At 44.7% G+C, this 26,313-nt stretch overlaps 1 long non-coding RNA gene across 1 annotated transcript in view; it reads left to right on the top strand.

Annotated features, from left to right (window-relative positions):
• LOC146049789 (uncharacterized) overlaps nt 1-26,313 on the top strand; it is a 47,934-nt gene that overhangs the window by 5,410 nt on the left and 16,211 nt on the right. Inside the window, exon 2 of the long non-coding RNA XR_014466203.1 lies at nt 2,413-2,579. This is a non-coding gene — a long non-coding RNA (uncharacterized LOC146049789). The remainder of the gene's footprint in view (nt 1-2,412; nt 2,580-26,313) is intronic.

The raw sequence follows: 26,313 nt of genomic DNA, 5'->3' as shown, positions 1-26,313 counted from the left end.
CTGTTTTAAACATGCTGTGTATGGAGAGTTCCCTTAGGGTTCCCTACCCTCCCAGAATGGACTCCTGAAAGTAAGGGGCCCCCTCCCACCCCCCAGATCTCCCGGATACCGGCGGGTCCCCTCGCATCTCCCCCGCGGCAGCATTAATTTCCCATGATTCATGGTAGGGCGGGGCTAAATATGCAAATTGTGCCATTTAGCCCCACCCTCCTCAAAGTAACGCAAATTGCGGGATTTGCAGTACTGGTAGAGGGGTGGTGCGAGGCATGATGATGTCTAAATCAAGCCCCACCCCCGAAGTGCCTCTGACAGTCTTCTCTTTGGGCTTCTCCCGAAGAGGAGAATTTAAAAGTAGGCATCCCTGGTTTGGTTTGACATATGAAATAGGTAGACTGGGTCAGAAGGTCGACAAAGCATTAGGCCGACAATGGTAAGGTCAACAGTTAAATGGTCAACATGAGTTTGTCACGTTGTTTATAGCCGACTTTTGCCGACTTGTGCCGACCATCCACTAGGGCGTGGGGGGGAAATATAATAGTGTACCGAGCGCAGCAAGCAATGCAAGGGGACGAGTGACACTGATAATGTATGTCGTCCAGAGACTAGAGGTAGGTGCAGTTAGGGAATCATCATTTTTATGGGTTTTTAACTAGTATTTTAAGATTAAGAAATTTGCCTGCTGAGTTATGTCAGAGAATAAAGGGTTTCTGTGACGTATAATATTCTCTTGCAAGCACTGTAGAGTATATTATCCTACCTTGACCTCCTATTGTTGTATATGTTTGATGAAGAACAAGAAAAGTCCTTAAATGTCTCATTACACTTGCTGTGATACTAATTAAATGGCAGAGCTATGTAGGAGAGTCAGGATTCGCTATACAGTACATGAGCTGACAGTCTAATCTCTCATAGAAGCGGTAAGAATGAGGTAAGGGTTGGATACATGGAAATTGTACATGGCTGCAGTAATGTCATTGTAGCTGTATTGTCATTGGATTCTCTCTGTAACCTTTACCGTCATCGCTGGAACTCTTCTGAATCATAGATATTTCCATTTTTTATATGTTTTTTTTTCTGCATTAAAGAAACTTCTACGAGTTACAACTTTGGAAGACTCTATTTCTAGGTCTCATTTCTATTTTTGTTAAATTTACAATTGATGATTTTCCAAAAAACTCAATAAAAATAGCATCAATTAACATTTTAAAAATATACCTCGGTTTAGATATGAAAATCTGACAGTTTTTAGACAAAGTCGGAGAAAAGTTTGTTCCAACAGCTGATCAATATTAAAATTTGTTAAACCTCAAAATGACCTGAAACGTTTTGGTTATCTCTACTGGTAACATAATGGGTGGCCGAGGCTGTCGGTGGTCTTCAAGCAGGGAACATTTTGAAAAGTTAAATTTAAAAATAAATTTCTATAAAAAAATAAATGAATCGCCATTAACATTTTTATGTTTTGGCAAAGGATTGAGGCCTTAAGTGTTTCCAGTACAAACACAACTATATTACACAGCAGAATTAACTGCCAATTGTACGTTAGATGCGGGATCCAAGTTGGCTAATGAACCCTGATAATGTCATATGGGCATTAAAGTGTGCAGCATATTGTGTAAGGGGAATTACGGTGTGTGGCATAACGTGTAAGCGCATCACAATGTGTGGTATAATGTGAAATAGGCAGTGCTGTGTGGCACCGTGTGTGTCATAATGTGTAATGGGCATTATGGTGTTATTGGTACTTTTATGTTACCACGCCCCTTCCCTATGAAGCCACGCCCCAAAATTTTTGGTTGGCGCCTACAGCTTGCATTCTCCCAGTTCTTGCTGCGGTAGTGGGGCAGTCACAAATTCACTTTCTGGCACAGGGCACCGAAATGTCTAGTTATGCCACTGGTGCTATATAACGTGAATAAGATGGTGTACTGTGTGGCATCATTAGAAATGAGTGTACTATTGTGTGGCCACGTCCCTTCCTTGTGAGACCACACATCTTTTTTTTGTGTGCGTGTCCCTTTGTAAAGTATGAGAGGGCGCAAATGTAAAGTTTACAAGAGGACATCTTTGCTGCCACAGCTAATGCTACATAACTTGCGTAAGAATCTTTAAATACCATGCCACCACCCTGGGTCCACGCCTCTACCCTCCTGTGTGCACGACACCTTCTATTACCTTTAGTAAAGTTGCGGCAAGCGAAGGTGATCTAGACAGATACCTTAGAAAAGGGTTTGAAATCGCCCCATGTGTACGCCCCGTAAGGATTTAGGAGGGGAGTTCATGAATATGTTCCCCCTCTGAGAGGTGTTCTCCCTCCTCCCATTGTTCAGAATTATACATGGGCTGAAAACTTCATATACTGTAAATATTTTAAGTATATGTATTCAAAGTAATCAGTCCTGTTTCTTGCAGTGTCTGCTGCCGAATTGTTTGGTCGGCCCAACACCCGTATACCACCGAATACCACGTGGATGCCGGCGTCCATCACAACGTGACCGCTAACCTCCAGATACACTGACCAAGTACACCAGGTCACCGCTTCCACCTACAGAAGTGCTGCCAATCCATCGCCTTAATCTGTGAGTGTTATCATACCGCCATCGCATTATGGGCTATCATTTGGCTTACTAACTGTGTCTGTGTGCCTACTAACAAGTTGGTTCATCAATCTGCTATAAAGCCACTACCTGTGTGAAAATCTCTGCGTGTCAGCTTACTCGCTAACCCAGGTTCGGCTCTTGTTTTAATACTGCATCACCTTTTCCAAACCGTGTGTATACCAACAGACTTCGCTCTGATGGAATCCCTTACAAAATATCCTTGCTGGGACGCCAGCATACCCATACATGGGACGTTTATCCAAGTCTGCAATCCACCCCACAGCTTTCATACTGGCTCTACTACTGAGGTTTTATATGATTAAATAAGCATTGTCTTTCATGTATTATCCTCCAATTTGTGTTTATATACCCACCTGATATTTATTATTATTTTTGTCTATACCAATTCTATTGTCTTAATATTGACCTTGATATCAAGGCTCTTTTCAAATATATGAGCATTTGTCTTTATATGTATTATACTCCAATTTGTGTTTTTATACCCACCTGAAACTTATTTTTACTTTTGTCTATATAAAATCCAATTGTTTTAAATACAGCGCGTCCTCCTCATTTTGCTTTGTGTGCCTATATCTTAGATCAATTTAATTTAATTCATACTGTCCTGACTGACAGCGCAGCCCATAACGGCCCAACACCCGTGACTAGGTGGAAACACATGCATCTTTCAGCTTCAAGATCGGCAGTTATACAGATGTAGTAATGCCGCCTACTGTTATGCTGGCCCTGCCCATTTTGATTTGGTGCTGCCCACATGAGGCCACTTCCTGAAATTTTCCAGGGCCACTTTTGGTCCCCCCCAAAAATGGCGGACTTCCCCCCTCCTGAGCATAACCAGCCCCTGCCTCATTCAGCCGGCCATGATTTCAAAATACGGGGGACCCCCAGATTTTTTTGTCCCCGTATTTTTGGAACCAGGTCCGGCTCAATGAACCCGGGGCTGATTATGCTTAGGGGACATCACACCATTATTTTTTCTTCTTTTTTTTTAACACAAATTCACACATTTCATCAAATTTGCCCATTTGACAAAAAATCGCCTATTTTCATGACAAAAAATCGCCCATTATCGCACCATATCGCACTTTTTTGCCCGGAACACGCAGCTCATTAATTATGCGAATTCGAGGCAAAAAAATGTGATTTTAAAAAAGTGCAATAATGGGCGATTTTGGAAAAATACTAAAACTCTCATCCCATGAAATGCCACCCTTTAGGTCTTAAGCCGCTTTACACGTTGGAGGATCTGTATGGCGAAGTCATGGCAGGCAGTTTTAACATATCACGAGATCGCTTTTACCTTTTAATTTATTACAGTAAATCACTTTCTTTCTTTTTTTCTGTTGTAAAAGAAGTAGAAAAAAAAATCAAATGACAAAGATTTTCTCATCAGTTGTCTATAGTGGAGCTGTGGCATGTCTAATATTTATAACTTCTGCATACTTTAAAGCAAACTCATTTAAAGTTTACCCATAAAAAATAATGCATTGCTTTATAGCGAGCAGACATTCCTGGCCTACGCTCAGAAGCTTCGCAAACAAAGTTGTATTTTATTTCCTACATTTAGTCAGAATGACTTCTTGCCGGTAAAGTATGTCATTTACAGGAGACTAAGCATTAATAAACATCAAAGTTGGATTGGAAGGAAAGAGCTATAATTTATCAGGTCGTAGTTAGATGTAAAAGTTCTATTAAGTTTTACCGCCCCAGTTACGGCATATGCCTTGTGTTATTATAGTTATGGGACATTGGTGTATAAGCCTTTTGTGTTTTAATGCAAGGCCTAAGGGAAACTGTTTTCAAAAGTATGTTTTACCTATCAAGTGTCGCTATAAAACTCATTAATGTGTTTGTTTTGTTGCATGAGTTTTATTGGCTTTCTTCAGTCGGAACGTCATGTGATTCAAAGCTTAAGAACCTGGGGCGAAATGTAATGGGAGGCGTTTTTTTTTTTTTGCGATTTTTCCCGTAAAATATGCCGTTTTCGGGCATTTCCCGAAAATCGCATATTTTATAGGGTGCGATTTGCGGGAAAAATCGCATTTTTTAAAGGTGCGATTTTTAGTTAGACTAAAAATCGCATCCAGATGTTTTCCCATTAAAAAGGATAGAAGTCGCATATTTAATGGGTTGCGATTTTTAGTAAAGCTTACTAAAAATCGCAAAAAAAATAGACCAGGTTCTGCCTGGCGCTTTTATCAGAAACATGCACAGATCATTGAGATCTGTGCATGGTTCTGTTGTAAAAAAATAGTTAAAACAAAAAAAAAAAAAAAAACGTCGTGCGGTCCCCCCTCCTAAGCATAACCAGCCCCGGGCTTAAAAAGCCGGTGCTGGTATAATAAAATCCAAGGAACAATCAAGTTGGGGTTCCCTGGATTTTATAAAACCAGCACCAGGCTCAAGGTCCGGCGCTGGTTCCCAAAATACGGGGGACAAAATGACTAGGGGTCCCCCGTATTTTAAGAACCAGCACCGGACACAACCAGCCAGCAGGGTAATGCCACAGCCGGGGGGAGACTTTTTATACAAGTCCCCCCGGCCAAAGCATTCAGCCCTCTGACCGGTCAGCATGGGCAGGGGTCCTGGGGGAGTGGGGACCCCCCCAAAGAAGGGGTCCCCCCCCTCCAGAACTTACCAGCCCATGCTGAAGCCCGGGGCTGTCCTCGATGCCCCTGGGCGGTGGGCATCGAGCTGATTAATGGTGTAAGATAATAGATCAACTATTGTTTTTTACTGTGCCACTACAAGTGCCAGCAAGCCTCCCCAGCAAGCTGGGACTTGGAGAACCACAAGTCCCAGCCTGCTGGGCATTAAAGGGCCCGCTGGCACTTGTAGTTCCACAGTTAAAAAAATAGTGCACAAAACACACTGACACACATTTTAAATAAAACTTTAATACACACATTACACACATACTAATACTTACCTATCTTCTTCCCGTAGGTAGCCCTGGTCCTGATGTCCTCCGGTCCTGTGTCGGCGTTCCTCTTCATGTCGACGTCCTTCTTGAAGTCGACGTCCCTGTCGGCGATGGCGTCCGGTGTCCGGGTCCGACGAAATCCATGGAGGAAGCTGTGGAAGGAAACCATACTCACCTGTCCCAGCGCGACGTAGTCCAGGTAAGGGTCTTGGAAAAAAAACAAACCGACACCCGAATCCAAGCGGACACGACGGAGACGCACGGTGTTTACATCGTGCGGCTCCGCCTCCCGAATGCCGCTATTGGCCGCCTTGCGGCCTAGCGGCCAATCAGGAGCCGCTAGGCCGCAAGGCGGCCAATAGCGGCATTCGGGAGGCGGAGCCGCACGATGTAAACACCGTGCGTCTCCGTCGTGTCCGCTTGGATTCGGGTGTCGGTTTGTTTTTTTTCCAAGACCCTTACCTGGACTACGTCGCGCTGGGACAGGTGAGTATGGTTTCCTTCCACAGCTTCCTCCATGGATTTCGTCGGACCCGGACACCGGACGCCATCGCCGACAGGGACGTCGACTTCAAGAAGGACGTCGACATGAAGAGGAACGCCGACACAGGACCGGAGGACATCAGGACCAGGGCTACCTACGGGAAGAAGATAGGTAAGTATTAGTATGTGTGTAATGTGTGTATTAAAGTTTTATTTAAAATGTGTGTCAGTGTGTTTTGTGCACTATTTTTTTAACTGTGGAACTACAAGTGCCAGCGGGCCCTTTAATGCCCAGCAGGCTGGGACTTGTGGTTCTCCAAGTCCCAGCTTGCTGGGGAGGCTTGCTGGCACTTGTAGTGCCACAGTAAAAAACAATAGTTTATCTATTTTTTTACACCAAATATCAGCTCGATGCCCACCGCCCAGGGGCATCGAGGACAGCCCCGGGCTTCAGCATGGGCTGGTAAGTTCTGGAGGGGGGGGACCCCTTCTTTGGGGGGGTCCCCACTCCCCCAGGACCCCTGCCCATGCTGACCGGTCAGAGGGCTAAATGCTTTGGCCGGGGGGACTTGTATAAAAAGTCTCCCCCCGGCTGTGGCATTACCCTGCTGGCTGGTTGGGCCCGGTGCTGGTTCTTGAAATACGGGGGACCCCTAGTCATTTTGTCCCCCGTATTTTGGGAACCAGGACCGGCCCTTGAGCCTGGTGCTGGTTTTATAAAATGCACGGAACCCCAACTTGTTTGTTCCTGTGATTTTATGAAACCAGGACCGGCTCTTTCAGCCCGGGGCTGGTTATGCTCTGGAGGGGGGACCCCACGCCGTTTTTTTTTTAATTTTATTTTTTTACCCAAAATCGCATATATGAAAATGCGCACATTTTCATGACTGAAAATGCGCACATTTTCATGACTGGAAATCGCGGCAAATCGCATTTTTTGCCGCTAATTCGCATCTCATTACATATGCGAATTCGCGGCAAAAAACGCGATTTTTAAAGGTGCGATTTGGTGCGATTTTTTTTTAGTCTAAAAAAACGCACCCTATTACATTTCGCCCCTGATGTTTATGAGTTTCAAAATGTCTGTAATTTGTTTTCTTGTATAGATCCGAATTGTCTATTCTTGACCACACTGTTCTTTTTTTCCTTAACACTAGATCTAAATCGAACACATATTTCAATGGTCATATGGCCAAAAAGTAGTCATATGGCCACAAATCCAAGAACTTAATTATGTGTGATTATCTCTATGGTATTGTTTTTTTTTATCATTGTGCGGTGGTAGACTAGAGTGCTGTGAGCAGTTGTCAAGTGTGCCGCTGGAGCCAGAGACGCCCACGGCAGTGTACAGTCAACACCATCAGTTCTGTGTCCGGCCAATTCCTATAATCCGCCATTAGTTTATGGCGGCTACTCTTGCTTTCTCTCTCAATATGATGGTGTCAGTCCCAGTGTCCCGGTCTAAGCATTCATTGTTTAGGGTGTCCTGTGTAACAGAGTTTAGAGAAGATGGGTCACAGAAAGCAGGGTGAGTAACTACTCAGGTGTCTTGCAGCTATACTGTCTCTACCTCTCACTGTCAGACTCTCCACAAAACCTGAAACTGGCTCTCAAGTCCCACTCCTTCATCAAACCCATCTTTCATCCTAACTCTCTGTTCCATGCTCACTGTCTACCACATTTATGTCACCACTGTCTGTCCCTCCAATTAAGAATGAAAGATCTCACAAGCAGGGCCCTCTCCCCTCGTGTGCTTTATCTCTCTCTTACTTAAGCTACCATCTACCTTATACACCCTACAACAGCACCAAACCCTCAGTTGATGCTGCTCTGTTGCATCTTTCAGTGGTATGACCTCTGGTGCAGCAAAGTTTATAAACCATGTACGTGTGTTGCATTGTCTTATACATATGTAAAACTGTCAGAGGTCAGAAGGGCGACCATGGCATCCCGATGATCAGGAACCTGTTAGGGGCTGGGTAAATATACTTCCCTTCTTCCCTTAACCCTTCCTACCTGATGCTTAACCATAATCTTCACCCCCTCCCAACCCTTCCTCGTATCACCCTCCTAGTGCCTACATCCAGAGCTGGATTAACAATGGGCCTGATGGAGCTATAGCTCCAGGCCCACTCTCCAAATAGGCCCATTTTGTAGCTGAGAGTCAGGGCTTTCCAACGAGTCCAGCCCCGTGTCGCTAGCCACCTGGGAACCTGAGATACCGCCAGGCAAACCTGGAACGTTTTCCCCATAGGATAACATGGGACCAGCTAATTACGACCTCCACTCGGTTCCAACGGCTGCCAGTTCCCCCTCTGGCATCACAGAAATTCGAGGTTGATTTCAGTCGAACCCAAATCGCTGGGCCTTCAATCTGATACCTGGTCCATATGGGTTCATTGGTTCTAGAGATATTGCAGGTAAAACAATTTTTTTTTTTTTTTTCATTTCTGAAATGTCATTTCATGGCTGTTCATGTTGTTTGAGGACAGATTTCTCTGGAACCAAACGGCCCAGTTTCACAGGACCAAAATCATTCGAAGGCTACATGTAAATGGGTCAGTTGGTTCCGAAGATATAGCTGGTTGTTTAAAGGGTGGGGCTGGTTTTCTCTCCCCTTCACACCCGAAAATGCAGGGACTAGGCTGGTGTAAAAGGGGCCAGTCCGAGAATGTCCCTGCATGATCCTGGGACCATATTCCCTGCATTTTCTGGTATGAAAGGGGTATTATTTCAAATAGCCGGGACATGCAGTGCTCTGAAAACAGCCGGGCAGCCCCCTGCTCTCTGCCCGGCTGTTAATGGCTGTCATTTCTGCCAGGCGGCGACTGCTCCCCAGTTACCACGAGCATGTATTCCCCCTTGGCAATGAGCATGTAATCCCACATGGCAGCGAGCATGGAACCCCTGGCAATGAGCATGGAACCCCTGGCAATGAACATGGAACCCCTGGCAATGAACATGTAGGTAAGCAACACTTATATAGCATAATTTTTAATAGGCATTATGGTGTTTGGCATAATATGTAATGGAGATTATGGTGTGAGGCTTAACATGTAATGGGCATAATGGTGTACATTTTTAATGTGCACTTTGGCGCGCAATGCCCCTATTTATGAAGCATATTGTGCATTATTGCTCAATCTGTTTGGTATAGTGCAGGCATGTCCAAACTATGGCCCTCCAGCTGTGAAACTACAAGTCCCATCATGCATTGCCACAGTTTTGCAATTAGGGAATGCTAAAACTATGTCAAGGCATGCTGGGACATGTAGTTTCACAACAGCTGGAGGGCCATTGTTTGGACATGCCTGGTATAGTGTGTATTTTGGCTCAATCCATGTGGCAAAATGTGAATTTTGCCTTAATCTGTGTGGCATAACGTGAATTTTGACTCAATCTGTGTGCCATAGTGTGAATTTTTGCTCAATCGGTGTGAATTTTGTCTCATTCCATGTGGCATAATGTGTAAGAAGCAAGTACAGTATAAGGGGTTACTATTGTGTTGCATGATTTGTATAAGGGGTATATGGTGTGGTAAACTCAGGTTACCACATAAAAGGTGCTGACATATTGTCTACCAAGTTTCGGTTTTCAGTATTTTTTTTATGACTGGAGTGCCGCCTCACCCCGCAAGTATCTTAGGACATCGGCGTCCTGCGGGTGCACCTTTGGAGTGCACCCACTAATATATCTCCCTGCATTTTTCTTATGCCAGCCCCCTGCCTTTTCCAGGCATATATAATTATTTGAAAGTATTTACACAAATAGAGACACAACCATGAGCAGACCACCCAAACAGAACACTGGTCACACCCCCCCCCCCACACACATTATTAGGTGCTGGCCGCAACCCCTATTATTGCACATAGGCCCTTGATCATTTTCAGCTCCAGGCCCATTTAGACCTTAATCTGGCTCTGCCTACACCTAACCCCGCACCCCACCCAAAGCTAATAGACCCTGGCATACTGTTGAATGCCGACTGTTGGCATTCCGGCATTGGCATCTCCAGTGATGTTGAGTTACCAGCTCTGGTGTTTGGCCGATAGCTGGGATTTTGGCTGCCATCACCCGATCGCCGTAATGCTAAATGCATCCCATATTGTACTATAGGTGGCTGTTTTCTTGTTTTGCTCATTTATTTATGTACTTTGTTAGGCATGTCTTCATGCCATAGTTCAGGATGCTTGGCACAACTGAGGCCTTCCGAGAGGAAAGTTGTATCATATTTTCCTATAACTGCATCTTAGACACAACAAATATGGGCTCACAGTGTAGAAGAGGCACTGGGCTGCAATTTGAACCACATACTGTAGCAATAGTATAACACACATAATAATTTGCACATTAAGAACAATGGATCTTGGCATAAGTAAAATTGGGAGCTGCTCGCTTCAGAGCCATTTTACACAGATTTTTGGGGGAGATTCTCTAAGAATCTCCGCCCCCCTTCGCCGCCCATCGCATTTATAATTATCGCATATGTTGTAACATATGCGATAATTATAGCAAAGGACAGCTCTTGCGTTAAGAGCTGTCCTTTGCGGTGAGAGTCGCCAGGTCCCAGCAGGTCCCGGCGGCTCCCCCCTCCCTCACACACCCGGTGCTGCACCGGGCTCTCCTCCTCCCTGCACCCGGAAGAGGATCAGTGCAGGGAGGAGGTCACAGGTCCGGGCAGCACAGCTCTCTGCTGCCCGGACACAGGTGAGGGGGCGATGCGGGGCGGCAGGGGTGCGGCGCGGGGCGGCGGAGGGTTGCGGTAGAAGCCCATTGGCTTCTATGGGGCATCGACAGATTTTTCTGGCGATGCCCCCCGCCGCGGTAACCCGGCGGGGGATGCTTACAGCATCCCAAAATGCGGTAAAAACCCTGTTAACAAGGTTTTTACCGCATTTTTCTCTTAGAGAATCTCCCCCTTTGACTGTTGCAGTTGTTATTTTTCAGGATGTTTTGATTATGTGAAAAATACACATTTTGAGCAGAAAAGATGCCCTGCAATCCAAGTCTTATTGCACATGGGGCTATTTGGCACATCTTGATCTTCACTACGTATCCATAGTTTATTATATTTCAATTGTTCAAACAAAAAATCCAGCAAATAGATGGCACTGTACATATCTACTGTACACACCTTGAGGAGAATTAACAAGTCACATCTTTAACTTCAATAAAACACATCTATGATAACAGAATGACATTTCCTGACATCTGTGCTTCATAGAGTATCCAAAATATCCTTCATGCTACCAGCATGATTTAGCCTGCAAATCGTGTCCAATTTTGGGTGGGTATGCGTGTCCCCGATTCCTGTGGTATCCAATTAAAAAAAGTGGAGTTCAGCTTTGAAAACTGCATGTTTGAGCCAGTGGTAGAGAGGTCACGGCCTGTATCCCACCTCTCCACTGCTACTGGATGTGAAATGCAGTTTCTAAAGTCTCCACAGAGCATGAGTGACAACACAACATCATCCGTGCACAGCACTACTAGGAGCTTGTCTTTTGGGATCTGAAAAAGCCATCACAGCTATATTTTTTATTGAGTTGGTTGTGATCTACTGGCGGATGGCCCACAAGCGATTGAAAAGCCTAAGTCTACCTTTTGGCCAGGTCTGGTCTAAGTAAAGCATTACAGTATTTGAGATTATGATTCAGAGTTGATCGCTAATAAGCAAATTTGTAAATCGAGCGATTATCGTAGACTGCACATGCCTACCTTACACATCGTGCATGCGCAAACCAGAATAGCGACATAAAATGCATATGAGTCATAAACAAGTGGCCAGAGGTTGACTTACAGGAAGCTGGCATTTGGGGTTTATAAAACCGGACATTTTCTAGGAGTGTTAGAAATAGAAGGGAGTGTTTTTGATGTCATCACCATCATCGAGCCGCCTGTCTCAGTTGCAGATTTGTGGAAGGGTCAGACAGTGGCGTAGCTACATTTTGGGCGCCCCCCCGCCGTTAGGCGCCCCCCCGTCGCCGCCCCGCCAAGCACCCCTACCCCGCCGCCCATGCAAACCCCCCCTCAATCCCCCACAGCCTTACCTATCGCGCTGGTCCCGGCGGCTCCGTTCTTCTGCTGAGGACCACCAGAAAATGGCCGCCCCGATACAGTTTCAGAGAACTGTGTGCTAAATGGGGGCGGCCATTTTGTGGTGGTCCTCAGCAGAAGAACGGAGCCGCCAGGACCAGCGCGATAGGTAAGTCTGCGGGGGATTGAGGGGGGTTAACTATAGCACTGCAGCACCCGGCGCCCCCACATGCACAGCGCCCCCCCCCCCCCCCCCCGCGGGGGCTGCGGTGCTATAGTTACGCCGCTGGGGTCAGACCTACTCACATTTTATGGTTTCTATATGATTTTTTAGTGGATAGCGATCTGCGATAGATTCACAATGCTATTTATCCATATACGGTAGGATACATTTCCTCCATCGGGCATTCTAGTGGATCATTTTTGGTGCACCTTTGGAAAGTACCATTACAGGTTTTTATACATAATTTTATTGTTGTGTGATCTACATATGGAAAATATTATTCCTTTGTTTTATTCATTATGAATATGTTTCGATGATTAAACTTTTATTTATGTTTTCTTTTTTAGTCGGTTAAACTAGTTTCAATATCAGTGTTTTTGAGTATTCTAGAATACTAATTGAGAACAGCAGTCCAAAGAGGTGCAACATTTTGATTTCCATTTTTACGGGCAGATTTTTTTTTTTTTTTTCAAGATTGAATTTTTATTGAAATTTTTCAAACATGTCAAAACAGACATTGTGATACGGGATACAGAAAGAAGGGGGGGGCGGGGGAGGAAAGACGGGGGAGGGGGGGAATAGGGAAGGGGAGGATACAACACTGTAACTCAAGCAAAACAAACTTGTAAAGGATGGTACCATTAGAGAATATTGTACATATGACACTGGTGGCTAGAGGCATGATAAGATCCAAACATACGGAGAAAGGGCTATCACAGTCTATAAGGTCTAGAATAAACCTCTTAGGTAGGGTTAGCTAGTTTATAAGCCAACCATGCCGCCCACTTTTCCGATGGGGTCAGGGAGAGAGTGGCGCAGGCAGATCCCTCAGTCTCAAACCGGTAGTGGCTGTGTACTGCTTCCTCAATAGTTAGGGTCGTAGGGACTAAAGGGGTCAACCAGTGGCCCGCTAGAAAAAGTTTGGTAGATATTAAAATATGCCCCAACACATAATGAACATCTTTAGGGATGTGATCCGGAAATAGGTGGAATAGTGCTATCTTCGGCTGCGGAGATATAGCATACCCTGATATATCCGAAAGAAGCATAAATACTCTGGCCCACATTCCTTTCAGTTTTGGACATGCCCAAAATATGTGATATAATGTTCCAACTCCCCCACACTGTCTCCAGCATGCATTAGCGGTAGCGGGCCACATAGAGTGAAGAAGGGCCGGGGTTAGGTATAGCCTGTGCGTCAATTTGTAATATTGCTCTAAATGTGATTGGCATTTAGACAAGTGGAAGCAATTATAGTATATCTTTTTCCACTCCTCATCAGAAAAGGGCGTCTGTAAATCTCGTTCCCATTTACACTGAAAGTTTAGTTTGTTAGGCTGTTGTGAGTCTGTAAGTAAATTATACCACCATGTTATAGAGCCTCTGGTGTTCACTCTTATAAATCTGTGGGAGATAAATTTGGGCAAGGGTCCTATTGTATGTGAAGGAGGGCCCGTGCTCTGCAGCCAGTGCCGCACCTGGAGGTATTTATAGAAATGTTTAGTGGGAATTGCGAAAGAGTTTTGGATGTCACTAAATGGGAGTAGGGCGCCCTCTTTAAGGAGAGAGCCCAATGTCTGGATGCCCTGGGAAACCCACAGGTCTAGAGATAGGTTTGGGATAACATGGGCCAATCCCCCTAAGGACAGATCCGGAGGCGGAAGAGTGATTTCTGGTGTCTTTGACACCAAAGTTAGCCAGGAACGTCTAGTGGATATCAATATAGGAGAATGTTCAATACTCTTTAGGACTGCTGATGGGGGATGCCACAGAATATCCGTGATAGCTAACGGTGAGGCGAAGCCCTTTTCTAGCAAGACCCAGGGCTTGGCATTCTCCTTGACAAACCATTCATGGAGCGGGGCTAGAATACAGGCCACTTGATAAGAGGAGAGGTCGGGGAACGCCAATCCCCCTTTGGTTTTAGGGAGGCACATTCTACTTCTGGCCAGTCTAGGCTTTTTACCTTTCCAGATGTACTTCATAAATAGCCCATTGAATTTAATTAGTAAATGTTTTGGGAGGAGGATGGGGATGGTCCTAAAAAGATATAGCAACTTTGGGAGTAAGACCATTTTAAGTGCTGCAATGCGGCCTAGCCAGGATGTCTCAAGAAGCATCCAGTCATTTGTCATCTGAGAAAATCTACTTAGTAATGGCGGGTAGTTGGCAGAGATTATGTCCGAGACTTTAGGGGTGATTTGAATACCTAGATATTTTATGCTCGTCGGTTGCCACGCGTAAGCGTAGCTCGCCTTTAGTTCTAGCAATTGATTTTCTGGGATGTTGATGGGCAGAGCTTCCGTTTTTGAACTGGAAGTAGGAAGCTAAAGAATAGGTATGCAGAATCTTATGGAGCGAGATCAGGGAAGTGGAGGGATTAAGGATCGTAAGCAGGACGTCGTCTGCAAATAAGGATATCTTATATGAACGCCCAAATAATATTGGGCCTTCTATGTCTGGGGCCGATCTAATTGCTTCCGCTAGCGGCTCAATTGCCAGTACAAACATAAGCGGGGATAGCGGGCACCCCTGCCGGGTACCGTTGGAAATTGTAAATGTTTTACGGGCAGATTTTTAAAGCAGCAATCATTTACAATAGCAAGCCATGCCTAGCAAATGATTGTGGCTATTTAAAAAGTTTGGCTCCTATCCCGCACCTCCGTTGACCTCAGACCCTGTTTATTTAAAAAGAATGAGTGACAATCTTGGTTGGTTACTTTCGCTAGGGTACAGTAATGCAAGCAACACAGACTTTCTGTAAGCAGTGGGGATGTTTTCTTGCAGGCGGTACCTAATTAACTCACTGCTAGAAAATGTGAAATAATTTTTTTAGAGTAAGCTTCATAAAGCAAAAAGCACTTTCAAATAATTTATTAATGATATTGGGAATCGTAGAGATGCTTTAGAGTGTAAATCTTATGAAGAATGAAACTCATTAGCCTTAGCTAATAATGGAATGAAGTAAAGTTATAGAAAATAGTGCCAGCCATAAGGACATGTCACAGATACTGTACGGTTGATATTGCAGGGTTCTGTTAGCTTCTTAATGGTCAGCGTTGCCATATATATATACAAGTTTGGCGGCCTGGCACTCACCCAACGGGGAACAACTGCCTGGGTGCCTTCCGGACTCTTCAGGAACTTTTCAGAAGTGTATTCAAAACAAACAAAACCAACGTTTCGGGGACCGTAGTACCCCTTTGTCAAGGTGTGGATAACACCTTGACAAAGGGGTACTACGGTCCCCGAAACGTTGGTTTTGTTTGTTTTGAATACACTTCTGAAAAGTTCCTGAAGAGTGCCGCTGTTGTGAGTTATTTCTAACTATATATATATATATATATATATATATATATATATATTAACAGAAAGAATGTGTTGGTCTGAGCGCTGATTAGATAACCAATACCAGCTGATTAGTCCTTTAGTGCTAGCACTAAGGTTTATGTCCACCAAAGTCCATATATATTGGGACTGCAGCTGCTCCACTCGTGAATACACGGATACCCAAGGTTCAAATGGGCAGAAGTAGATCTAGAACAAGGAAAATAGAAGAGGGCGCTTCATGGTGCATTAAAAGAGTTTAATAAGGATCCAACAATAACACTTGATCCACAGTAAAAGCAATTGCTCGTACCAGATAAAAAAACGCTGTGGGCTGGTTACCACAAGGCATAAACATATACCACAAAGGCAATAACAGCTCACTGTTCACCGGCAGGCAGGTGGAAGGCTCCTGGACGCTACACCTCACACACGCTAGAATGCGCTGTACGTAGTAGGAGGACCTGGAGACACCGACACAGACTTGGAGCGGAGAAACCTGGATCAAGTGTTATTATTGGATCCTTATTAAACTCTTTTAATGCGACTTCCAGTTCCGGCTTGATGGAGTAGGGAGCTCCGTCCCTCAGCTCCGTTCACCGCCTCACATTTGGGCTCAATTACACGGCTCCTGGAGCCTCTTTTGCTGCCATACACCCTCCCCACATCACCCCAGACACCCGCCGAGCTGATGGACCGCACGCCGAACCAGACGGGACCTCCGGCGCACTATGCGCCTCAGCATGCCCAGCAGCCGCGCCCAGAACGCCGCAGGACTGCGGAAGACATGGCGCCTGCAGACAAGGGAGACAGAACAACTCCGGCGCATAAGAGAGCGGCGGGAGGAGACGCTCAACCCAGAAGCCAAGTGAGTTTGGGGTCAGAGGGCCCTGTAACATACCACGATGTAGTGGAAGCCATTAATGCCGCCATGACACCTCTGCTTAACAAAGCGGTCACAGACATTACACAACAGCTTCAGCAGCTCACTCACAGAGTGGTAGCCACTGAACAACAAATAGGTGCTGTCACACATGATGTTTATGACATGCAGAAAGATATAAAGAGGCTCAACACTGAAAATTACCAGCTGTGGAACAGAGTGGAGGACCTGGAGAACAGGTTGCGCAGACACAATATAAGACTGGTGGGGCTACCTGAATCCATTAAGGGGCCGGCACTTTCCCACTTTGTTAGAAACACTCTACCTGCTTTACTTCAGATAGAAGCAGCGTGTCAGGACATGGTGGTAGAAAGGGTACACAGAGTAGGCCCCCCACCCACCCCCTCCAGACCAAGACCCAGAGTCACACTATTCAAATGCATGAACTACCTCCACAAGGTAGAAATTTGGGCAGACTCCAGAAAGATAAAAGACCTTGCATGGGAAGGAAACAGACTTCATGTGTTTCAGGACTACTCTGCGGAGTTATCCAAGATGAGGAAAGCCTTCTCACCCCTATGTTCCAGATTAGCTACTGAAGGTCGGAGATTTGGTCTAATGTATCCTGCAAAGACGTATATACGACGGCACCAGCTTTAAAGATTTTTCCACGCCCAAAGATGCCGAGGCATATATGCGGGAACAATCTCGCGCAAAAGCAGCGGAAGACATCACTGACATTGCCCCCTGAAGTTACGGCCCTCCCCCCTACACTTCGAGTTCAACTTCCAGACGTCACCTCAGATCCTGATATCCCTGATGTGACAGCACAATTGATCCCTGAAAACAACCCCTTCAAATGGAGGAGCCTCAGTTTCCTGAGATTGGTTTTGTTGGACAAGGGTCTACTTAGTTTAGAAGGCGCCATACATATGTTGCCCCGAGGAGTTCTAACCGTCACTGCCGGCCGTAACCCCAAGCCTCAGAATGCTTACCACAGGACTTGACATCACCTTTCGTCTGAGGCCTGGCAACTCCAGCATCACATGTGACGTACTTGCAGATCCTAGGCGTTAATACAAGACGTTGAGGATGCTACACAGCCTCCTCTCCCTACCCCCCCTCCACACTCCCCCCCCCTTCCCCCCCCCTCACACTTTAGCCATTTGTTATAGTACTCGTTGGTATTTTACCTTCTACACCTTCACACCCCCCCTCCCCTCCCCCCCACCCCCCCACCCCCCTCCCCTCCCCCTCTCAGCAGAGCCGGGTGTGGGGCGGATGGACGGAGCGAGACGCCGGTCATTAGTCCTATTCCGCTTTATCACTATCATTGTACGGAAGTTTACTCTGGGGCACTCGCCCTTAGAGCAATTGTATTTTGTTAGTTTGTGGATATATGTCTACATGTCTTTTCTATCTCTCTCTTTTCTGACCCTTCTTTTCTACCCTTCCTCCCTCTCTCCCCCATCCCACGTTAAGCTAATGTATATGGCAAATAAGATTTATGTTGTGCTTTCTAGGCTCTCTAGGTGTCTATTAATACTTATAACTACCCATAAGGTGGGACGGGGTCGTGACCCCACATTCACATTCTGCGCTGAGCCATGCCAGACCTGACCATATGTACGTGGAACGTGGGTGGCATCAACTCTCCCATAAAGCGGAGAAAAATCCTAATCTATCTGAACAAAAATAACATAGATTTAGCTTTCTTACAGGAAACACACCTTACCCTGGCAGAAACCTCAAAGCTGCAGGTGCTGGGCTGGGTCGTGGTCGCATCCTCCCCCTACACTTCAAAAACCCGAGGAGTAGTGATTTTGGCTAAACGAAATCTCCCACTGGAAATACTGTCAACCAAGACAGATGTCAATGGAAGGTATGTGGTGTCATCTGTTTCTATTGCCAGCAAAAAATACACCCTGGTCAACATATATGCACCCACTCCGTACTCAAAACAGTTTATAAGATCAATTCTGGCCCTCCTAACACCCCATATAAATGAGAACCTAAAAATAGGGGGAGATTTCAACATGGTACTGTCCCCCATGTTAGACAGATCCTCAGGTAAACATTCATCCTCTAACACACCAAAAGTTGGTCTAACTTTATTGCAAGACTCCTTACAGGTGGTAGATGTGTGGAGAGCACATCACCCCACAGAAAGGGACTATACATGCCTCTCCTCCGCGCATGGGTCCCTATCCCGCATCGATTATATATTTGTCTCGCTCACAATTTTCCCACTCTCGACCAAGTCTAGTATTGGACCCATAGCTCTCTCGGATCACGCCATGGTGACAACGCACATCCAATTGCCCGATGAATCTGGCTGTAATAAATTATGGAGATTCCCCTCTAGATTCACCACATCCCCAAAATTAAGGGCCCTCGTAGAGAAAGCGATTCAAAACTACTGCACAGACAATAAAGAAGTGGGAGAATCAGACCCCACTTTATTCTGGATGGCCCTAAAACCAGTGGTAAGAGGATCAATAGTATCCTTTACTGCAGCCACAAATAGGATCTACTCTAAAAAATATATCTCACTACAAGCGGAATTAACTACCGCATTTTCCACTTTCAAAACCTCCTCCACCCCTGCACACAAACAGGCTTACCTCCTAGCGAAGACACACTTTGATGAATATTTGGCGGATATGGGTGACAGGTACCTTTTCACAGTGAACTATAAATTTCATCGGTTTGGTAACAAAGTGGGAACTCTACTGTCCAATTTATTAAAAGGCTCCTATAAACCTGCGATAGTCCACCCACTTTGTAAACCCGATGGTTCAATGACCGAGTCAAATACCCAGATTGCCGAGACCATGCAGCAATTCTATAAGGATCTCTATGCCTCCTCCATCCCTGATGCCACTACCTCAGCACCACAAGAAGGGACAGAAACTCACACCCCCCTCATGCCCCAGAATGGGAAGCCCTACAATACCCTACCCTCACATCAGAAATGTCTAACTCGTTAATAGCTGAAATCACAGAGGCAGAAGTAGCGGAAGCAATTAAATACTTAAAGCCGAACAAGGCCCCGGGCCCGGACGGCTATAGCGGCGAATTTTATAAACTCCTAGCTCCCACTATAATCCCCATACTCACAAAGGCCTTCAACGACATGATCACCAAACAAAACCCTCCGATGCATTTCAACTCCGCTACTCTCAAAATCCTCCCAAAACCTGATAGGGACCTATCCCTACCTGGATCATACCGCCCAATATCATTACTGAACTTAGACTACAAGCTACTAGCCAAAATTGTATCAAATAGATTAAAGGTTATAATGCCGCAGATAATTCACGCCGACCAGATGGGATTTATAACAGGGAGGCACTCTGTAGTCAATTTTAGGAAGGTAATGGCAGTCTTGGCGGCCTCTCAAAAATCCCCTCCACACATTCATAATGCTATCCTCTCACTAGACGCCGAGAAGGCCTTTGACCTTATAGAGTGGGCCCACCTTTATAATACATTATCAAAATTTAAGTTCCCCGAGGCCTTCATCGGCATTATTAAATTACTATACCACAATCCTCAAACCCGAGTAGCATGTAACGGGTTTCTATCTGACCCCTTCATCATAGAAAAGAGTACGAGACAGAGATGTCCTCTCTCACCCTTACTGTTCGCCATAGCGTTGGAACCCTTGGCAATGATGCTGAGGACATCAGAAAGATATAGGGGCATAGGGGTGGGAGATGTGGAGGTGAAAATAGCATTGTTCGCCGACGACATGCTCCTATTCTTATCAGACCCCAAAACTCCATCCCTGAAATCCTTCGCCTTATCACCCTATTTGGTAGCAGGGCAGGATACAAAATCAATGTTACTAAATCGGAGCTTTTACCTCTTAACATACCGCATAATGACATTCAAGTATTGTCCACGACTACACACCTAAAAATCGCCCAGTCTCACTTTAAATACCTCGGCATATTGATCCCCAAATCACCCCGTGATATCTATCAGCTAAACCTAACAAAAACCATATCCACCATACTTACAAAACTAGACGGATGGCAGGATCTCCCGATCTCATTGGTTGGGCGAATAGCTGTGATAAAAAATATCATTTTCCCTAAAATATTTTATGTATTACAATTACTTCCCTTTGTCATAACCAAGAAAGACAATCAAAAACTAAGAAGTGCCATTCTACGCTTTATATGGCAGGGGAAAAAAACAAAAATAGCATTTTCTAAACTTGCCATGACCAGGGAGGAAGGGGGGTCAGGCATCCCAGACATATACTCGTACTCCCTAGCCATTCTCATGAGATATGCAGCAGATTGGATGCTAGAACAAAGTAACTACACAAATTTAGAATTGGACAGATGTGCCTTTCACCCATATTCGCCAAACGCCCTACTTCATACCAGGAAGAATCTTATCCCTATAGAAATTCTGAATCACCCATTATTTCATGACACATATGTTGGATGGACCCTGCTTAATAAAAAACTTATAGGACGACATGATGCTACACCTTATGTGAATCTATGGGGTAATCCAGCATTTGTTCCCTCATTACACAATGCTATCTTTCTGCGTTGGAGGGAAAAAGGCCTGACTTCAGCCAATCAAATGTTTGATCCGGGCGGTGCTCTTGTCCAGTTTAGTGATCTGAGAGAACGATTTCTATTGCCCAACTCCAATTTCTTTATGTACCTACAAGTACGTCACTATGTACAATCCTTACAACTCACACAATCCCAATCTCAACCAACAGATGTAATCCTTAGAACACTGAAAAAATGGGAAACCCAAGCTTACAAATTGAAGCATATATATACACATTTAGCCAACATACCTGCTGAAACATGAATGACCAAGCTGGCAGACAGATGGCACCATGATATCGAGGGGATCCGAGCCCCTATAGATCTGGTGGGGGGATTTTTGGCCACGATGAAAGCCCTGCACTCAGCTTATCTACAGGAAGTCCACCTGAAAACAGTACATAGAGCTTACATGTCTCCCAATATAAGAGCTCACTTTATTACAGATGACGAAGGGCGATGCCCAAAATGTGGGGTTGTAGCGGCCACACTCTTTCATTGCTTCTGGGAGTGCTCCAAGATTAGAAGGTACTGGAACAAATTATTTATGTTCATTAACTCACAGCTCCATGTTAAAGTTGCGCCGAACCCCAAGGCATGCCTTTGCATCAACTTTGATGGTTGGCTGGACATGGCTCTGCACAGAGAGGTGATTCCACTGCTTGCGATCATGTTTACGATTTCCAAAAAACTGATACTCAAGCACTGGATCGCCAAGACCAGCCCGAGACTAGCCGACCTACATAGGATGACACTTCAACAAATGTACTATGACCGAAAATACTTGTCAGATGCATCCCCTTCAGGTGACTCTCGCTTCCGCAGAAAATGGGAGAGATACATACTTACTCTCGATGATGACACTCAATCGAAAATATACCTTTATGCGGAACATCAGTCTTGGTCCCTTGCAAAACATAACACCAGCCCACAGAGTCTCCCGATTCAGAATACTGTAAGTGAGCTAAGCCCAGCCCCATTGACTTAGCCACAAAGGACCACCTCACCCTGAAACATTGAGGCCCTCTCCTCCCATCCAGGTTGAAGGAACAGGCGAGCTGATACCTAATGGTCCCACCAAAGATTGGGACTTAGAAGAGCCAACAGGCATTGTAACATTACTCCTCCTCCCATATATTTGCCCTCCCCCCCCTGTCTCTTCTTAACTTTCTCTTTCTTTCTATTGTTAGGTATAAATATAGGGTTTGTGATTGTGTTTGGAGGGTGGATGGGTCCGACCAGTAGGATATACCCCATGAACCACTGACCAGAATCTTGGGAATCCCAAACTGCCCTACAATAAGATGTATTGTATAAGGTTAACCCACATCCGTTGATTTTGGGTGATAACTCAATATGAGGTTCTGTGGGGTAATTGTAAGGCAAGACGTATTGTACAAACGTATTGTATGTTACTTTACTCAGCACTGCCCTGATACATACCGGACTCCAAACAAATTTAAGCTTTCAATTGTTTACCCGATTGTATTCACTATTGTATACATGTTATTACTTGCGTTGAAAATAAAGAAAACGTTTATTCAAAAAAAAAACCTCTTTTAATGCACCATGAAGCGCCCTCTTCTATTTTCCTTGTTCTATATATATATATATATATATATATATATATATATATATATAGAGAGAGAGAGAGAGAGAGAGAGAGAGAGAGAGAGAGAGAGAGAATGGATGAAGCGGCACTCCGCTGTCTTTGCAAGGAGCTGTATTCACGACACTGTGCCCCAGGTGTAAGTACCCGGTATGTTCCCGGGATAGGTAGATGCAGTGTGACGGCGGCACTCGAAGAAATAAAGTAATCAGACAACTGGATAGTGACCAACGTTTCAAGGCTGGTGCAGCCTCTTTATCAAGGTGAAGTAAGGTCTTACTGCACCTTGATAGAGAGGCTGCACCAGCCTTGAAACGTTGGTCAGGTATACATTTATTAAGGCATATTAAAGTGCAAATCGGATAAAAATAGGCAGAGGGAGCATCTACTTATCAACATGCTGTGAATGGTAAAGCTAGAGTCATCAATCCGCAATCCCTCCACCAGGCATTCATAGTGCCGACAGGCTGTTTCGGTGCTGGTAGTCGCACCTTAGTCATGGGTAAAAGACTGTATCAACATGTGTGTCTATATATACCCTAAAGAACAATCAGAGAAGTAATCTCACCTGAAACACACCACTGATCTAGATCGCGGCAATGCCACCAAACCCCAAGAACAGACATAGTGACCAAAGACGCCGGCAGAAGCCGGAAGTCAGGTGAAGGCAGTGCAGCCCTGTCACTACTGCGTAACCTAGTAACCGGGTAAACAACTCTGGTAATCAAATAGGCGGACATTATTGTTATGTCACTTTATATGCCTAAACAGCCAACATAGCACATTTCTACGGAGGGACAGCGGGACCGCTGTTACTATTCCTCCTATGCAAATGTCGCAATACTGGGTTACAATACACGCAAAAGGCATGTGAGATACTCTGAGGGCCCACTTGTAAACAAGACACACATGTGAATAACGCCACAAACAGACTATTGTGAGCATCAAAATGCTACATAAGGATAGTATATAGCACATTATTAACAATACAAAAGCCCAAAAAAGGAAAAAGAAAAAATATGAAAAGAGTATGAAAAAAATTATAAAAATATGAAAAAAAAAGGGAACAATCAAAACCAAGCAATAAGGATATAAAGGCCCTTATTCTGATCGGTGCGGCCGGATCCGATTATGCGGCCAGGACCGTGCGTGCGAAACCCCGCCTTCCATACGGATCGCCAACTCCGTCCGTACGCGGTAAGAAGCTGGCCGAACGGACCGCACGTGTATTTTTCACGGAATACGCCTCCTCCATCTAAGGGAACCTCCCCCATCATTCGATGGTCGCAGACCATCGAATGCAGGACCGAGTGCTCCACCAGCTCCCGCAACCTCAGACCACACGGACATTTTTCCGTGCAAAAGCAGGGATCTGGGCGGGCAGCTGACATCCGGCGATGTCATATGTCCGCCCCCTACACGTGCGTCACGGCCGCATTACCATACGTACGCCCAGCGTTTGCATGGGAACGCCCATGAAACGCGGGGCGTATGCATATGGTAATAAGCACATATAGCCCCGCTCGCACATGCGCAGAGACACCTCTGCACATGCGCAGACACAAAACATCGGCGGCACGAACGCACGCGGATATTACCGCACCGATCAGAATAAGGCCCAAAGAGACATTATATATAAAGCAAATATAGCAATAATCAATAATATAGGCAATGTACGCAACAATCAGGTAGCCTTATAAAAAGCAATGCAACGATTGGTACTCGTTAAGACCATTGGGAGCAATACAATTTAGGAGATGGATCCATAAACACTCCATCTGTAAGAGTAATTTATTGCAGTCTCCACCACGTCTCAGCGGTGGGATCTGATCCATAGGCATTACACTAAAGTCATGTATAGAATGTTTAGCCGTTGCAAAATGCCGTGCCAATGGAGGTGTGTTACTGTCCATCTTGGCAAATGCTTTTTTAATTGATGAACGATGAAGTTCTACTCGCTCCTTCAAGAATCTAATTGTCTTGCCCACATAGACTAGTTGACAGGGGCAAACAATTGCACGACAAACGACAAAGCGGCTATTGCAATTGAGATGATGTCGAATCTTGTAAGACTTTCCAATGTAGGATTGACGAACTTATCATCCACAGACACAAACTGGCAATTCACACAATCGTTGCATTGCTTTTTATAAGGCTACCTGATTGTGGTGTACATCGCCTATATTATTGATTATTGCTATATTTGCTTGTATATAATGTATCTTTATATCCTTATTGCCTAGTTTTGATTGTTCCCTCCACGCTTCCTCTGTCTGAGAGTGCACACAAGTAGTCCAACTACAAAAATACATGGCTTTTTTGACCGAAGAATGGTGCATCCTTATACGTTCCTTCAACATCCTGATAGTTTTTTCTATATACTGTATAGGAATCAACACGGACAAAGAATGACAAAAACAATAAACTTGCTAGCACAGGTCATACGTTGTTGAAGTTTACATTTTGTCCTATTCTTAGGATGTATGAAGTGTTCACTAGTTAACATGTATTGGCAAGTGACACAGCCGCTACATTTAAATGCTCCATTCCTACCACCTAGCCAGGTAGTTCTATTAGGCATTGGACTGATGTCTGAAAAGGTGATTTGATCCTTAAGATTACTGCTCTCTTTGTAAGCAAAAAGCGTTCCACAAAATTGGCCCAACACTGGGTCAGGTTCCAATATGTGCCAGTGCTGTGATACCAAATCTCTCAGTTTGGATCATGCTATAGAGAATGTAGTTGGAAAAATCATCCGATGTACTGGCTGAACCAGTAAACTGTTTCTGTCTAGCAAAAGACATTTCTTAATTGCATCAATCACTTCCATCCGGTCATAAACCCTTAAAATAAAGTCGTTACCCATGGTATGCAATGCTTCTGGAAGTTCACCTCTTTTAGAGGTGATCCGTACCAACCTTAAACTTTGGGAGTACGTCAGTCCTTGCTTTAGCGGTAATGGATGAAAGCTCTCTGCCTGTAGGATTAAGTTATTATCTGTAGGCTTCTTATACTGTAGATGGAAGTACAGAAACCTTTCTGTTCAATCCTAACATCTACATCCAAGAAACAAACATTAGTCCGACTATTGGAACCTGATGGTGCCTGGCAATCCATTGAAATGGTCAATAAAAGAATCCAACCATTTAGGGCCTCCCGTCCAAAGAAAAGAAAATGTCATCAATTAATCTAATATAAGATTTAATAAATGATGAAAATAATCTGTTTTTCAAAATGTGCGCTGTCTCATTCTCATGCATAAACAAGACAGCATAGGCAGGGGCCATGGCTGTGCCTTGTAACTCTAAATAAAATGAATTATCAAACAAAAAATAATTTTTGTGCAAAATGAAATCAATTAATATAAAAATATTAGGAGGTACTAGGAGGTACAGTGTCCAGAATTTCAATATGGACTAAAACATCTGTAGTATCCTTAAGTATGATGTCAATATCAAGTACAAAAGCCTGCAAGAAGAAGTCCACATACAGTATTGGGATATATTTTGGCATAAAGAATTTCTGGAAGAAATAATAGGCCTCCCTGGTGGTCTATGGAGAGACTTGTGTATTTTCATCAAAATATATATCAGTGGGGTGACTGGATGCATTTGAGTTAAAAACTCATAGG

This window comes from Crinia signifera, chromosome 12 (genome assembly GCF_055691185.1).
Source record: "Crinia signifera chromosome 12, ASM5569118v1, whole genome shotgun sequence".
NCBI classification, from domain to species: domain Eukaryota; kingdom Metazoa; phylum Chordata; class Amphibia; order Anura; family Myobatrachidae; genus Crinia; species Crinia signifera.
The sequence above is the reverse complement of the archived record's forward strand: the minus strand, read 5'-3'. Positions and strand labels throughout refer to the sequence as shown.